General features: G+C 42.4%; 1 long non-coding RNA gene across 1 annotated transcript; it reads left to right on the top strand.

Moving 5' to 3' along the window:
* The first annotated feature begins 7,551 nt into the window (after positions 1-7,551).
* On the top strand, positions 7,552-15,450 carry LOC131423234 (uncharacterized). Its single transcript, XR_009224410.1, has 2 exons — positions 7,552-8,341; positions 13,445-15,450. It is a non-coding gene; the product is annotated as an uncharacterized LOC131423234 (long non-coding RNA).
* The last annotated feature ends 561 nt before the right edge of the window (positions 15,451-16,011 follow it).

Below are 16,011 nucleotides of genomic sequence, written 5' to 3'. Positions count from 1 at the left end.
AACAGAAATAATGGTACCTTGAAGAAAATGAAAGTATAGATCCATAGTGCTCAAGTAAAATAACTGCACAGTTAGAATTTTATGTCTACAAAAACTTGTCTTTCAAAAACATAAGTTAGACATTTTAATGCAAACAAACCTAGGCAAATTTGTCCCCAATTCAAAACTAAAGAGATACCCTTGTGACAGTGGTACACTTTATGCTTTGAATATAACCCTTGCTTCTCTGTCACTGCAATTGATTTTTAGAAACAGACATGTTTCTTTCTCTTCCTCTCTCCCTGTTCCACCCTAATCTCTTCCCCTCCTAAAATCTGGAGAAACAGGATTATCTTTCTTCTCCATCCTAGGCAGAGTTATCTGTCCTTGAGCACACATCCACCACAGGAACAAAGTTATTCAGACTTTGAAAATGTTACCAGAAGATCTCTTAAATGACTGTCTCCCAGATTAACAAGTCATTACAACTGTGGACAGAACATGTGGAATGTAATCTTTGAATCCTCTTTTAAAAGTCCTGCGCTCTCCCTGATACAGAGAACCACAACTTTTGGGACAAGAATCCCCTGGGCTTCTCCACTAGAAAAACAATAAAACTTCTTTTTTCTTGTTCTTCAAAACTGTGTCCTAATTACTGGATTGGCACTGGGGACAAGGACCAAGCTTTCTGTAACATCCTTAAATCAATGAAGTATGATTCTAGATAGAAGCAGGTAAATGTAAGAAAGAATAAAGAATAATGACACTAGTAAATATATAGGAAAATCTAAATGAGCACCAACTGAATAATCTAGATAAATTTCTTGGAAGAATTTAAATATATAGGTAAAAATAATTAAAATGCACAATAATAAATCAGGACATTATAAATCTGGAAAGCATGTGTTATGCAAGGAAATATAAAAGAACTAATTACATTAGAATATGATAAGGCAGAAATGCACACTATAATCTGAAGTCTAAATACTATAAAAATAACAAAGTTTCACTACTAAGGCAAAATGGAATAATTTTAAAATAATGGTAAGTATTACAAAATAAAGGAGAAATTAGAATAAGAAAACAAATGTAAAGTATATAGAAAATGGTATATTTAATCCAAATTATATCTGGAATTACATGTAAATGAAATGAAGACTTAAAATTAAAAAGTAAAGATCATGGGCTGGGGGTGTAGCACAAGGCCCTGGGTTTCACACCCAGTAACACAAGGCCCTGGGTTTCACACCCAGCAACACACACACACACACACACACACACAGGCAGGGATCATGTCTAGATTTTTTTTTTTAAAGAGGGAGAGAGAGAGAGAGAGAGAGAGAGAGAGAGAGAATTTTGTTTAATATTTATTTTTTAGTTTTCGGTGGACACACATCTTTATTCTTTTTTTTTTTTTTTAAATATTTATTTATTTATTTAGTTTTCGGCGGACACAACATCTTTGTTTGTATGTGGTGCTGAGGATCGAACCCGGGCCGCATGCATGCCAGGCGAGCGTGCTACTGCTTGAGCCACATCCCCAGCCCCACATCTTTATTCTTATTTTTATTTTTTTTAATGTGGTGCTGAGGATCGAACCCAGAACCCCGCGCGTGCCAGGTGAGCGCGCTTCTGCTTGAGCCACATCCCCAGCCCATGACTAGATTTTTTTAAAAAGTTAATTCAATCAAAATGTTTCCTTAAATTGACACATATAAAATATAATGATATAGAAAATTCAGAAAAAATATATGGCAAAAGATATACAATTAAACCACAGACCAAGTGGAAGCTGGTATAACTGTTAATTCATTAACAAGAGAAATAATATATATTTTAAGTGAAAACAGTACAAGAGAAAAGAAGGGATATTTCATATTGATAAAAAGTTCAATTCAACATGAAGGTGCTAGTAAAACAAATGTGTATGTACCTTTTGCCACAGAGCCAAAATATACAAAAAAAAAAAAATTGATAGAAGTATATGGAGAAAATATATATGTTAAAAACAGAAATGGAGAAATGGACAAATTCATCCTCTCAGTGGGAAATTTAACACACCTCTTTGAGTAACATAAACAACAACAACAACAACAAAAAAAAAACCGTCAGGTAAAGATTTAAATAACCTCAGTAACAAAATTTACTTGACAAAGCACTGCATGACAATACATGCAACATTCCAGAATACACTATCTTTTGGGCTATCAAGCAAGCCTCTGGAAACTTAGAGGGGAAACAGAATTTACTCTGTATGGTTGCTAGGATAATTCAGGGACACTTGGTATGATCACTACCCCTCCTCCACTACTAGTACAAATCCTAGAAATGTTAATTTTCAATACCCCCACCGCAGGTGATACTCCTCTTTACCAAATAATGGACCTCAGAGGTCTAAATGACTCAAATCTTCTTGTTAAATGAGGGGGATATCTCAGATCTGCCATGACCATAGCCACTGGAAAGAGGTTTTCCATGTGGATCCAGCATAGATGTGTCAGGGCCCACTATGTATATATCTTCAAGGGGGTGAAAAATAGTCTGGACCTTTGTCACTGGGTTCCCAATTTGCTGGGTATACTATGGGTTGGGTGGGGGAACAGAAAGAATTCCTCTTGCCTTGTGGGTATCTAAAGCCAAAACCTCATGCTACCAACTCACCCATGGTGTCCAGAAGAGAGTGACCTGTCACCACTATATCACAGCGCTCCAGTAAGGGAAATCTCTGTGTCTAGTGATCAAGGAGGGCTGGTGATGAAAGTGACAGGCCACAAACTTACTTCATTTGGTCCATGCAAACAAGATGGAGTCCTTATAGGAAATTACTTCTCCAAGGGCATAAAGAAGAGAGCAGTGGGGGTCAAAAGAGACTTAACTTCCTGTTTTTACTGCCCCCAGAGTTTACAACCAGCCTAGTACACAGGGAGCCTTCTGCAACTGAGCCATCCCTGCAAAGGAGATTAGCTACAATTGTGAGATCTGAACTCAAGTTCTTGCTACAAACTCCTGGGACTCTGTGTGCCAGGCTCTGTGTTGGCTAAATTACATTGTGTTCCTTTGTGGAACACAAAGACACTGTCCTCAGAACCCCCAGCTGCTGTTCTCCTCCCTAAAATTGCCAAGGCCAAGGGAGGTTTAGGAGTTTATCTGAGAGCAATTAAAATGTTACATGGAGATGCAAACATTGGAACTGAGGTGTCTATTGAATGGGCATGACCCCACTATGCATACCTTTAATAAACTCTCCCTACAATATATAGGGTTTACTTAAATGTAAAATTACAGAAAGGTTTTAAATAGTCATGTGGCAGGAAATAACTCCAGCCTATCCCCAAAAGGTCATGATTGGGACTTATCTGCAATGTATAAAGGAAATTGAGTTTGATAGGGCACTGGACTAAAAGAGGGAGAAAAAAATGTCATATAGAAGGATGCTCTCTTGGGGATGGGATTGTGGCTCAGCAGTAGAGCGCTCACCTAGCACGGGTGGGGCCTGGGTTCGATCCTCAGTGCCACATAAAAATAAAGGTATTTTGTTGTGTCCATCTACACCTAAAAAATAAATATTAAAAAAGGAGGATGCTCTCTTATGGTCAAAGAATTGCATCTCTGAAAATCAGACTTGAAGGTTTTGCTAAGAGGGAGTGAGAGAGGGGGCCTTAACTCTAGTGCATCTTCTGGTGTTTTGTACCCTCTGGATGCAGTCCTATACTGCATCTGTGCCCTCTGAGAGAGGACATCCAACCCTTGAGTGAGAAGAGAAATATCCACATGAGACTGGCTAATTTTGAATTAGGGCAGGCAAAAAAGAAGGACTATAAATTGGATCCAGTTAAGATTGGATATTCTGAAAATGGACCACCAGAGTTTCTATTTCTCACAAATGAGGAAGAGATAAGGCTGAGAAGATAGGGAGATGGCCCATGGGTAACTTCCTGGCAGTAGAGCACAAACAGCACCTGCATATATTTGCTAAGAAATTTACAAAAAGGCTGTTTTAAAATCAAGACCTATGTGACTGAGGTCCAATGCCTCTCTAAAGAAGCAAAAATGCCTGATTGATATTTGATTGGACTTGAGGCTGCATGAATACACTGAATGCCTTATCCAGAATTGAGCAGGCAGCTGACTTCCTTAAACCTATAGATCTATATAAACTCCCAGACAATAGCCACTCTTCAGTATCCCTCTCTTGGGATCCCTCCCTTTTTGGGACCTCTGCTTTCTTTGTATGACTTTAATAAATACTGTTACTTTGCTCACACCCTTGTGATTTTATTCTTCAAATTCATGGGACAAAGGACCCAACCCCACATTCTATGCTACAAGTTCCTGGAAGGGAAAAATGTAGAGGCTCAGAATTCTGTTTAATTTGTTTGTTTGGTACCAGGAATTGAACCCAGAGTCACTCAACCACTGAGCCACATTACCAGTCCTTTTTATATTTTATTTAGAGATAGAGTCTTGCTAAGTTACTTAGAGCCTTGCTAAGTTGCTGAGGCTGGCTTTGAACTCCCAATCCTCCTGCCTCAGCATCCCTAACCATTGGGATTACTGGTGTGTGACACTGAGCCTGTTTTTTTTTTAACTCTTTTTTTTTAATATTTATTTTTTAGCTGTAGTTGGACACAATACCTTTATTTTATTTGTTTTTATGTGGTGCTGAGGATCGAACTCAGGGCCTTGCCCATCCTAGGTGAGCACTGTACCACTGAGCCACAACCCCAGCACCTGAGCCTGTTTTTTTGTTTTGTTTTGTTTTCCCTTCCAACTCAACCTATTTGTTACTACATAACAATCTAACCAAATTTAAGCTTGCTTATCACTCCTTGCCTTTCCCTGTGGAAACCACAGCAAAGACTTGTACCTATACTTTCCTCTCATTCCTTCCTAATCCTGGTGCCTCTGCATGACATATTCCCTTATTTCTAGGGAACCATGAGGAAAACCTTTCTTTCATGATGGTAGTTTCTGCATTTGCATGTCTTACCATACCTCATTTGTTTTAACAAATCCCAATTGCATTTCAAGACAAATAAGCTATTGTGACTCATGGGTTTGAAAAATCACAGCTTTGGAGTTAGTTAGATACTTCCTTCCAAAAGTTTATCTTCATTTTACTTATATTCTAACTTTCATTCAAGCCCTGGGTTTAGACATTGAAAAGAATATAAAATGTTTGTCAGATGACTTTTCCACCTTTACAATCATACCAACTCTCATTTCATTTTAAAATATGACTTACACATTCTGATGCTATAAGAAGAACATTCTTCTTTATAGTCTTGGGTTTTTAGCTGTCAAGTGTCTAATATGGACATTATCCCCAATGTTTGTCTTTATTATTTCAAGAATAACTTAGGAACTAAGCTGGGTCTTTGGAAACAATTAGATAAGCATAGTGGGTTTTTCAAAGACAGAATGTTCTCTCTGATATGTGGATGTTAACCCACAACAAGGGAGGGGTAGATTAGAAATTCAGTAAATTAGACAAAGGGGAATGAAGGGATGGGAATAGGAAGGACAGTGGAATGAATCAGACACAACTTTCCTGTGATCATATATGAATACATTACCAGTGTAACTCGACATCATCTACAACCACAAGAATGGGATCCTAACTGGAACAAGTTATACTTATTCTTTGTATGCATAATATGTCAAAATACTCTCTACTCTCATGTAAATGTAGAAAAAACAAAATTTTAATAGTGTTTTTTTTTGGGGGGGGCTTTGCTCCATCAACCCCCATTACATGTCTCCAGGGCAACTTCCCTTATTTAAAGAAGTACATCTCTTGACATTGCCTGCTTAGCTAGGGATAAACCCTTTCACTAATCCTCTCCTAATCCTCTTCCCTACAGCTCTTTTGTTATCATTTATTTTCCCAAATATCTGATCTTTGTGGATGGTACTAAGGGAGAGAAGACAGACCGAAGACATAGTTTCTGAACATGTACTCCACTCCCTAGAAATATTTGTAAATTTTACTGAGGTCTTGTAGAGGTTTTCATCAAGAGAAATCATTCTAATGGTGATACTTTTAGGTAACTCCAGTAGTCTTACACTGGAATAAAAATGGTTGGTTATGAAGGAAGGAACTTTTATTTTTAACGGGGGTTCTTCTTGCATGACTTAAATTATTCCACTGAGCCTGAATATTAAACTTTTAAGAGCAGAAGGTCAAGTATTATTTCTCTAACATCTCCCAGCCTTGCTAGGTTTCCTTCCTCTGTGTTCTTATAGCATCCTCCACATGCCCTGATCACAGTACATGTTATGTATTAAATATTTCTAAAAGTATATTAGTCTTCTTCAAGTACAGAGAGTTAAAATTAATTGGCAAAGCTAATAACCAGTACATGATTGACACGGAATTTGGCGACTGTGTTGTTTTACTTTGTCACATTTAATCTGAAAATGCATAAGAGTGTGGTAAGACATTTGCCTGGAATTATTACATATGGAATCACAAAATTTATTACATTTCTTTAGGTGTCCTACCATAAATGTGTTTCTCACAGTATTTGTAGTTGGTAATTGGCAAAGTCATAAAGATTAAGGATAAATATATAACCATATAAAAATGTCATCCACTAGCACAGTGTTGTCATACAGTAGGTGCTCAATTAATCGAGCAAGATTACTAGAGATAGGAGATCATATTAGAAATAACATCTATTGTTAACTTAGATAAATCATTTTCCTCTGTGTGTCTCTGCTTCTTATCATTTGAAACTTTAGTGTTCACAAATTTGCTGCTGCTCCTGCAATTCCAAATCAGGAATATCTACATAATTTTCCTGAGAAAGGAATATGTTCCTTCAGAATAACCCCAAAACAGAGCTATGGAAAGAGGGAAGTAGTCTGCTTACTCAATGCATCAGTTTAGATAAAATAGAAGAGTCTCAGAAAACTTTCAAATATTTAAAGCTTTTAAAATGCCTAAATGAAGGAGGCAAAATGGCAGAACAGAAGCATTCAGCACTCATTTCATCCTCTATGGGACAGAACTAAAGAAAAGTGTATAGCTGCAAGTGGAGATGAGCGGCCATGGGTGAGCACTGGAATTCAGTAGCAGGGAAAAGATCTGGTAAAATTAAGCATATAAACATAGTAAGAGAAATAGAATGCCCCCACACCACAGATGGAGGGGAGGGCTTCTCCCCTCTGAGGGGATAAGGGTAAGGGAGAAAGAGTCTCAGCAAGCTCTTTTGGCACAGAAGCCTGCACCTCACAGACATACAGCCTAAATGAATAAGAGACCCAGAATTCACACAGAAGGCTAGCTTTAAAGAAGTTCACTGCATCTCCAGCAAACTCTCAGAGTGCTATAGCCAGGAAGTATCTTGAAAGAGGTCCTGAGTCTATACTGCATTAGAGGTCAGAAATCTCAGCATATGTCCATCTCTGGGACAACATGGACACTCTGCTGCTCTGCCTGTGTGGGGTGTATTGAGGTGGAGAGGAGCAGAGGACACCACTCTGAAATAGGCAGATTGGTAAACCCTTACTCTAAGAGTGGGACTGAAGTGGCACCCCCTTTCTCCACAGAAAAGCCCTCTTCACCATGGCTAATTCTAGGACTGTCAGCAAAAGAACCCATTGTAGATAAACTTCCTATTTTCATGTCACCCTGATTACTTGGCCACTGACGGAGAAGATACCAGCACTCCAGGTGCTGGACATCCCCTTACTGGTTTTTCACAAACATATCAGTATAGTACTTTGAAGAAATGTGCAAACAAGGCCTCTGACCTTGAGCTGAGCTTCACAGAGATGTCTATATTTTTAAGATAAGTTACAAATGGGCCCATGGTAACATCTGGCAGGGGGAGGAAAGAAAGGGGAGAAGAAGCTCTCCCCTTCTCAGATGTTGTCCTTGAAGAGTTAACTTGCCCAGAACAGTGAAAGAAAAAGCTGCTTTTAAGGGAACTTCTGCAGACTGTGAACTTCTGAGCCCCTCCCCTTACATGCTGGGTATAAAACACTGAAACTCCCTGAACTCGGGGGGTTCAGAGGATTGATTGATTACAGCAAAAGCTGTACCCTCTGAACTTGGCTGCAGCCAAATAAAACTGTTTCCTGCTATCTTCTGTGCCTTGCCTCCTTTGTCCCTACAACATTTTTGGTGACCCAGATGGGACAGAGGAGATAAGGAAGGCTATTCTGCCTCTCCTGTCTCCAGGACCGACTTCCCTGGGGCGATGGGGGACAGTGGTCCCCTTGGCGCCCAGGCCACTCTTGGCCTGAAGGAGGATTGACTCACCCAGCGCCCTGGGGCTGCCACCCTGGAGCACAACAGAACCCACAGGCAGCAGGAACCAGAATTAGGGTTTTGGAGCACCGCCCAGCTGAACAGGTAGGACCCGGGTCCATTTGGTTTTGTAGCCCACCTGAGTTCCCCTTCGAGACCTAAGCGGGTGGAAGAGAGGCTTGATCACCCTCTGTTGGGTCCCGAGTACCCTCCAAAGTGGTTGGAGCTGAAACTGACCCGGGGAGTAGCCAGAGTAGTCTCTGTTCGGGGTCAGCGAGCAGAGGGGAAACCGTGACTCTCTTTTCTGTTTGGTTTGGAACTGTTGGAATTTGGGCGGTATAGAAATTCTGTCCTGGCCATGTCTGTGTGAAAGTGTGTGAATGAGACGGACAAAGGGAAGGGTTCCAACCCAACCCGAGGGACGAAGCGAGTGCAGAGTCCTGATCCGCGGTTCCGTGGCACCTCATACAGTCTATGGAGGAATTTCACCAACCAACGTCTAGGTGAAAACTCCAGGTCTGGGGTTGATACCGACCCGCTAGGCTAAGAGGGCCCTAAGTCCCCGCGAGGGGAGCTGCTGGAGAAGGACGAAGCGAGTCTTGTCCTAAATGTGTTTTGTTCTAAGTGTGCGACACCGATGCAGGGTGGAACATGGGAGGCACACTAAGGAAACTGAGACTTCTGAAATGTGTGTGAGAAGCCTTTAGGAAGGTTTTCCTGGTAACTGTGGGTGAGACTCACTCCACAAAGGTTGCAGACTCTGTGAATTAGAGTGGCTCACCCAAGATGTGGGATGGCCACCAGAAGGATCTTTAGATGAGAGAGTCATTGCTGAGGTCCTTTTGGTTGTTGTTGGAACCCTGAACCAATTCTCTTATATTGATTGCTGGCAAGAGATAATACAAAAACAGCCCCCTTGGTTGAGAGCCTGTCTAGATGGACAGTCCAAGCTGAGGTTAGCCAGGAGCATAGTGGTCTCTAAGACCCAGCGGAAAATAGCTAAACAGAAAACCTGACTAGGAAAGACAGGAAAGAAAACAGTTTTCCCCATGAGCCAGAAGAGGACCCAAGACCAATTTTGCCAAGATCACTGGGACAGCAGACTGTCCCCTCAGCCCCCTTGTCCTCAGAGGTAACAAATGATGGCCCCCAATACTGGCTATTCTTTCCTCTGTGATGGCCTCAAAGCCAAAGGCTTCCTAGAACCAAAGATTCTTTCACCTCCAAAGATGAAGGTGGGAGATTTGTCCCAAGATCAGAACCACAACCCAGATGAAAACTCTCCAGATGCCCCTGCAAGGGACTAAAGGACATACCCATGTTGACCAGAGGGAAACGTCTGAGGGAGACAAGGGAGACAAGGCAGTTTTGTGTGCCAGCCTTTCACCACCATTGTGCTCATCAACTGGAAAAATCATACTCCCTCCTACATGGAGAAACCCTGTACCATGACTGATCTGATGCAGCCTATTATCCAGACCTAGGATGGGGCCCCAGCAAAGAAGAAGGGCTAAAGATAGAGAGATGTCAAGAAGCCCTCCTAGGAAGTCTAAAAGAAAAGAAAAAAAGAGAAAAAAACACACTGTCTGTGCCCAAGAGTTAGAAGGAATTGGAGCCAGCCCTGAGCCCCAGCCTAAGCTGAACACATCTGCAGACAAACAGAGCCGAGATAAGCCTCCTGCTGCTCCAGCGTCTCCCTCTCGCACCCTCGATAGCCTGAATATTTCTCTCGGCCCCACATCTGCCTAAGGCCTCTCTGCCCTATGAAACTGGCAGCAATAATCAAAAGAGATGTGCCCAACTGACTCAGAGCTAAATGTCCAGGCCACCGCGGCTGCCGCCCCTCTCCCTGCCCAAAGGTGCTGGGGGGGGGGCACCATACAAACATTGCAGCCACAGTGCAAGTTTGTCAGTGAAGAAATGCATAGGCACAAGCAACAGGTGATCAATGCAGCCTTTGTGGGACAGGCTCAGAGAGCCATTTGACAAAAATTACAATCCTAGAGGGCTTTACTGAGAAGCGTGCCAGAGACTCAAAGACAGGCAGACCAGAAAGATAAAGAGGAGGATGGATCTCCTTACAAACCCGGAGTTCACTCAAAGGGGGGTCTCACTAGTACAAAGACAATGGTCCAAATGTTTATAAGGAAAAAAAAAAAAAAAAGCATGGCCAGACAAAAGGGGAAGCCACCAATGGCCCTGGCAGACAAGTACCCACTGCCATGCTCAAAAGCTAAGACTTGAACAGAAAAGCAATGAATGTTTTGGCGTCAGCCTCTCCTTTCAGTTTCTTCCCACTTGCTCGGAAGTCTGTGATTGACGAATATGGCAGGGGTCCAATAGACACACACAACTGTATCTGATGCACGGGACCCAGTGCCTCAGGAGGGCTCAGCTGCTGCAAGCCCCAAAATGAGCCAGGAATATGTTCATGTTAACAGCTGATAGTGAGCCATAGGGTGCTCACTCCAAAAGGACATGCCACCCTGGCTCCAAGCCGCATGCTGTGAGCCACCAGCAGGAAGGGCCACAGAGCCCCATGCAACCAAGCATACTGAACAAAACACAAGCGGGGCAGCTACTATAGACAATTAGAGCAGGCTCCCACCTGACAAGAGGAGAAAACCATGCAAAGAGCAACAGCTAGATGGACACAATGTGGCTGCCACACTGGGACTTGCATGGAACCGCAGACGGCCCACGGTGAGATTTACATAGGTGCCTTTTACACAAATTATGTCCCAGGTCATCAGCCTCTGCTAAGATTTAAGAGTTGGAGAATCCTAGCAACCAAGATCCTGCACTGGGAGATAACAAAAAAAAAAAATCCTGCATCCTAAAGCGCCAGACACTCTATGTACGCCTCCCTTCCCTAAATGACAGTTCCTCCCAGGGGCTTGAGTACATCATCCTTGGGACAGCACTGGACTCTGACTTAAAACCCCATATCTACCAAGAAAAAGGTCAAATACTTTGGTTACCATCTGACTCGACAACAGAACAGACAATAGCAACTGGGCCTCAAAAGAAACAGGAGCTCTGCTCAATTCCAGTCCCTTCAACCTGCCATCAGACTAGAGAATTCTTGGGGGCTACTAGGTTCAGACATGTACGGATCCCCAACTTTCAGTTATGACAAAAGCCCTCTATGAAGCCACAAAGGGGGGAAATGGGATCCTCTTATATGGGGGTCAACTAAGCAAAAGGCCTTTGAGGACATTAAACAAGCACTCACCTGTGCACCTGGATTATGGCTCCCTGACCTCACAAAGCCTTTCTTTCAGTATGTCCATGATCTGTCTGGAGTAACTGTGGGAGTTTTGACTCAGATGCTGAGGACATGGCACCGTCCAGTGGCCTATTTGTCCAAACAGCTGGACTCTGTAGCCCAGGGCTGGCCACCTTTATTTTGAGCTCTTGCAGTCACAGCTCTTCTGGTATCGGAAGCTGATAAACTGGCCATGGGACAAGAACTGGTAGTCAGAGTTCCTCATTCAATTTTGACATTGTTAAAACACTATTGGTTGACTAATGAAAAATTGGTCAAATATCAGGACATGTTATGTAAAAACCCACATATCTATGTTGAGGTCATCAGACCTCTAAACCCAGGAACTTTGCTGCCCATTGGACCTGGAAAACCTGATCACAAATGTGTTGAGGTCATGGATGAAGTGTTCTCCAGCAGATCAGACCTAACAGACCAGCCTCTCGAGGACGCTGATGCAGAGTACTTCACAGATGGAAGCAGTTTTGTAAAAGATGAGGTATGTTTTGCTGGATATGCAATGGTCACTCTGGACTCTACTGTCGAGGCAGAATGTCTGCCTCAGGGAACTTCAGCACAAAAGTAAAACTTATTGCTTTGATTCAAGCACCTCAGTTGACAGCAGGAGTCTGTGTGGATATTTACAGACTCAAAATATGCGTTGGCTACCTTCATGTTCATAGGGCCTTATGTAAGGAAAAGGGGCTCATTAACTCAGGAGAAAAAAAAAAGGCATGATGTATGGGCAAGGAATTCTTGAACTTTTAAATGCACTGTGGGCTCCCAGGAAAGTTGTGATTATATATTGCCAAGGTCATCAAATGGGAAACACTGTGGTTTTTCAGGGCAACAGGAGGAGAGCTGACAGAAAGGCCAGGTTAGCTGTCTGCAAGAAACGGGAAGAAAATCCAGTCCCAGGTTTAAATGCTGCCCTTTTGCCTGGCCGACTAGCTAACAAAATGGGAGCCAACACACTCCCAACATGAAAGTAAGTGATTTAAGACTGAACAAGAAAATTTTCTCCCAGGTGGATGGTGGAGATTTTCTGATGGCTGGAATAGCCATCCCGGAGTTTCTAGCCCCAGCCTTTATCAAACAGTTTCGCAAAAATATGTTGGACATACAGCACTTGAGACAGTTCTGAGTCAACGTTTCTATGACCCCCAGCTCACAAACATCACCTGGATGATCTGCAAACAATATGAGGTTTGTGCTCACAACAATTCTTGTCAGGGGCCAAAGCTTTCACCAGGAATCCAAACTATAGGAGGAGCACTTTTTGAAGACTTGGAAGTAAACTTCACTGAACTACCATGCTCACGGGGCTATAAATAACTTTTGTTTTTTGTGAGTTCATACTCTGACTGGGTGGAAGCCTTTCCCACCCGCACTGAAAAGGCTAAGGTGTCCCAATAATTATTGGCTCAGACAATAGGCCAGCTTTGGGGCAGAAGTGATATGATTACTAACCAAGAGTTTACATATCAGATGAAAGTTACGTTCTGCCTATAGGCTGCAGAGTTCTGGTAAAGTTCAAAGGATGAACAGGATTTTAAGGCTCAATTGGGTAAGCTGTGTCAGGAGACTTACATTGTGTTCAACTTCTCCCTATCACACTGTTGTGGATTAGATCCACTCCCACTAGGAGGACTGGATTCTTTTCTTTTGAGATAATATATAGGAGCCCCCCCTCTTATTAGGGGACTACAGGGAGACTTAAGAAAGATAGGAAAATTAACCCTGAGTCGACAGCTTCAGGTCTTAGGGAAAACTTTACAGGTTCTCAACCAATGGGTTAGAGAAAGATTGTCAGTGAATTTGACCCAGGTGCACACTCCTTCAAGCCTGGAGATTGAGTCTGGGTCAAAGAATGAAATATTCAGCCTCTAAACTTCTTTGGAGGGGCCCTTTCAATGTTATTTTATCCACCCCAACTGCAGTAAAGTTTGCAGAGATAGGTCCCTGGATTCACTACACCAGACTCACACCTGCAGCTGCGGACTGGGAGTGCTCTCCAGATGCTGATACGCCCTTGAAGCTGACCATCCTGAAGAAAAAGAAGCACCAGAGAAGCTTGAGGATCAGAAGGACAACAGCCCTGCTCCAGTCACTCCGGAAGCTGACTGGTCTACGCACGGCCGAAGCTTGAGGAGACTGCGGCCCTGTTTCAGCCACACAGGAGGGACTAACTGATCAATACATGGTGAAAGATAAACTTCCCACCGGGATTAAGAAACTCTTTCAACCTCTGAGATAGTTCTTATACAGTAATGCATTGCCACCCCTTGCTTCTAGGTATATACACAGTTCTCTGTTTGGTTTTAGCTACTGGTTTGATAACAGTAACTCCTAACTGACTGGACTCTGGGTAACAAAATTTCACTTATATATCTATTTTTTTATCTTGGTTATATAAGTTTTCTAGGATTTGTTTGGTGTTATTAGTTTGGCTTTGTTAATTTATGCTGTTTAACCTATGCTAACCAAAATGTTAGTCTATTATTTAGTTTGGTTTCCTTTGATAACCTTAAGAGGTTCTGCCCTACTCCTATTCCAGCCATGGAGATCATGTGAACCATGTGTCAAGACAATCCACTATAACTAAGAGGTGGTAAAACATATATTTAGGACCTGTCCCACCAGAGGAATGTTATAGATGGATAACTGTTTGGAAAGGAAAAAGAGGTCCATTGGAAAGAAACTTGATTTAGGAGGTCACCAATCTTGGGGTGAAGGTAACTGGCCATCCCAGAGGATTATTGCCACTTATGGTCTTGCTACCTGGGGACAAAATGGCAGTTGAAATTATAGAACTCCTATTTACATGTTAAACAGAATTATTCACTTACAAGCTATACTAGAAATTATTATTAATAAGACTGCCATAGCCTTTGACATCCTAGCCACACAACAGATCAGATGCAAGTGGCTAACTATCAAAACTGCTTGGCATGAGATTACCTACTGGCTAAGGAAAAAGAAATATGTGGAGAGTTCAACAGCTCAGATTATTGCATCCAAATGGATAGGCAAGCAGTTAAGGATATAGCCAACAACACAAGAGAACTAGCACATGTGCTCATTCATACCTAGAAGGGAATTGAAGTTTGGGTCCCAAACATGCTTTTGGCAGATGGTTTTCAACTCTTGGTAGATTTAAAAGCTTAACTGGTGTAATGGGTATTCCGCTATTAACCTGTTCATTGCTCCCATGTTTGGCTCCACTGTGCATTAAAACTATTGGGTCCACTATAGAAGCTGCTGTTAAAAGGATGGCAACAACTAAGGTTTTGACATTGTATAAGACTTTAAGCCAAGATAATGGTAATGATGCTCTTAAATTTAAAGGATTAAATTATGGGGAGCATCATTAAAGGGGGGAATTGAAGTGGCACCCCTTTCTCCACAGAAAAGCCCTCTTCACCATGGCTAATTCTAGGACTGTCAGCAAAAGAGTCCATTGTAGATAAACTTCCTATTTTCATGTCACCCTGTTTACTTGGCCACTGGCCGAGAAGATACCAGCACTCCAGGTGCTGGACATCCCCTTACTAGTTTTTCACAAACATATCAGTATAGTACTTTGAAGAAATGTGCAAACAAGGCCTCTGGCCTTGAGCTGAGCTTCACAGAGATGTCTATATTTTTAAGATAAGTTATAAATGGGCCCATGGTAACATCTGGCAGGGGGAGGAAAGAAAGGGGAGAAGAAGCTCTCCCCTTCTCAGGTGTTGTCCTTGAAGAGTTAACTTGCCCAGAACAGTGAAAGAAAAAGCTGCTTTTAAGTGAACTTCTGCAGACTGTGAACTTCTGAGCCCCTCCCCTTACATGCTGGGTATAAAACACTGAAACTCCCTGAACTCGGGGGGTTCAGAGGATTGATTGATTACAGCAAAAGCTGTACCCTCTGAACCTGGCTGCAGCCAAATAAAACTGTTTCCTGCTATCTTCTGTGCCTTGCCTCGTTTGTCCCTACAACAGGACAAGATCAGTCACATGGTTTCGTTGAGGGGTCATGGGGTTCCACTATACATCTCCCAGCAAACATTTTTGTGATTCAATAGTGACCCAAACTCAGAGGCTTCAGGACCACAGTGGGTACCAGGTATACAGCTTAAGTGTGTGCCAGGATACACAGATAAGAAGTTCTAGAGGGATGAGTGCATTACATGCCAGAAATCCCAGCAGCTACAGAGGCTGAGGCAGGAGGATAGCAAGTTCAAAGCCAGCCTCAGCAACTTAGACCCTAAGCAACTCAGTGAGACCCTGTTTCTAAGGAAAATATAAAAAGGGCTGGGGATGTGGCTCAGTGGGTAAGTGCCTCTGCATTCAATCCCTGGTGAGGAAGGAAGGAAGAAAGGAAGGAAGGAAGGAACGAAGGAAGGAGAGAGAGAGAGAGAGAGAGAGAGAGAGAGAGAGAGAGAGAGAGAGATCTAAAAAATCAATAAAAAAAGAATTTAAAAAAAGAAGTTATAGAGACTACATGCCTGGAGTGGCCTGCATTCTG

Source organism: Marmota monax, unplaced genomic scaffold, assembly GCF_021218885.2.
Source record: "Marmota monax isolate L192 unplaced genomic scaffold, Marmota_monax_Labrador192_F-V1.1 WCK01_AAM20220418_F8-fsc00206, whole genome shotgun sequence".
Taxonomy (NCBI): Eukaryota; Metazoa; Chordata; class Mammalia; order Rodentia; family Sciuridae; genus Marmota; species Marmota monax.
This window is presented reverse-complemented; position numbering and strand designations above follow the sequence as displayed.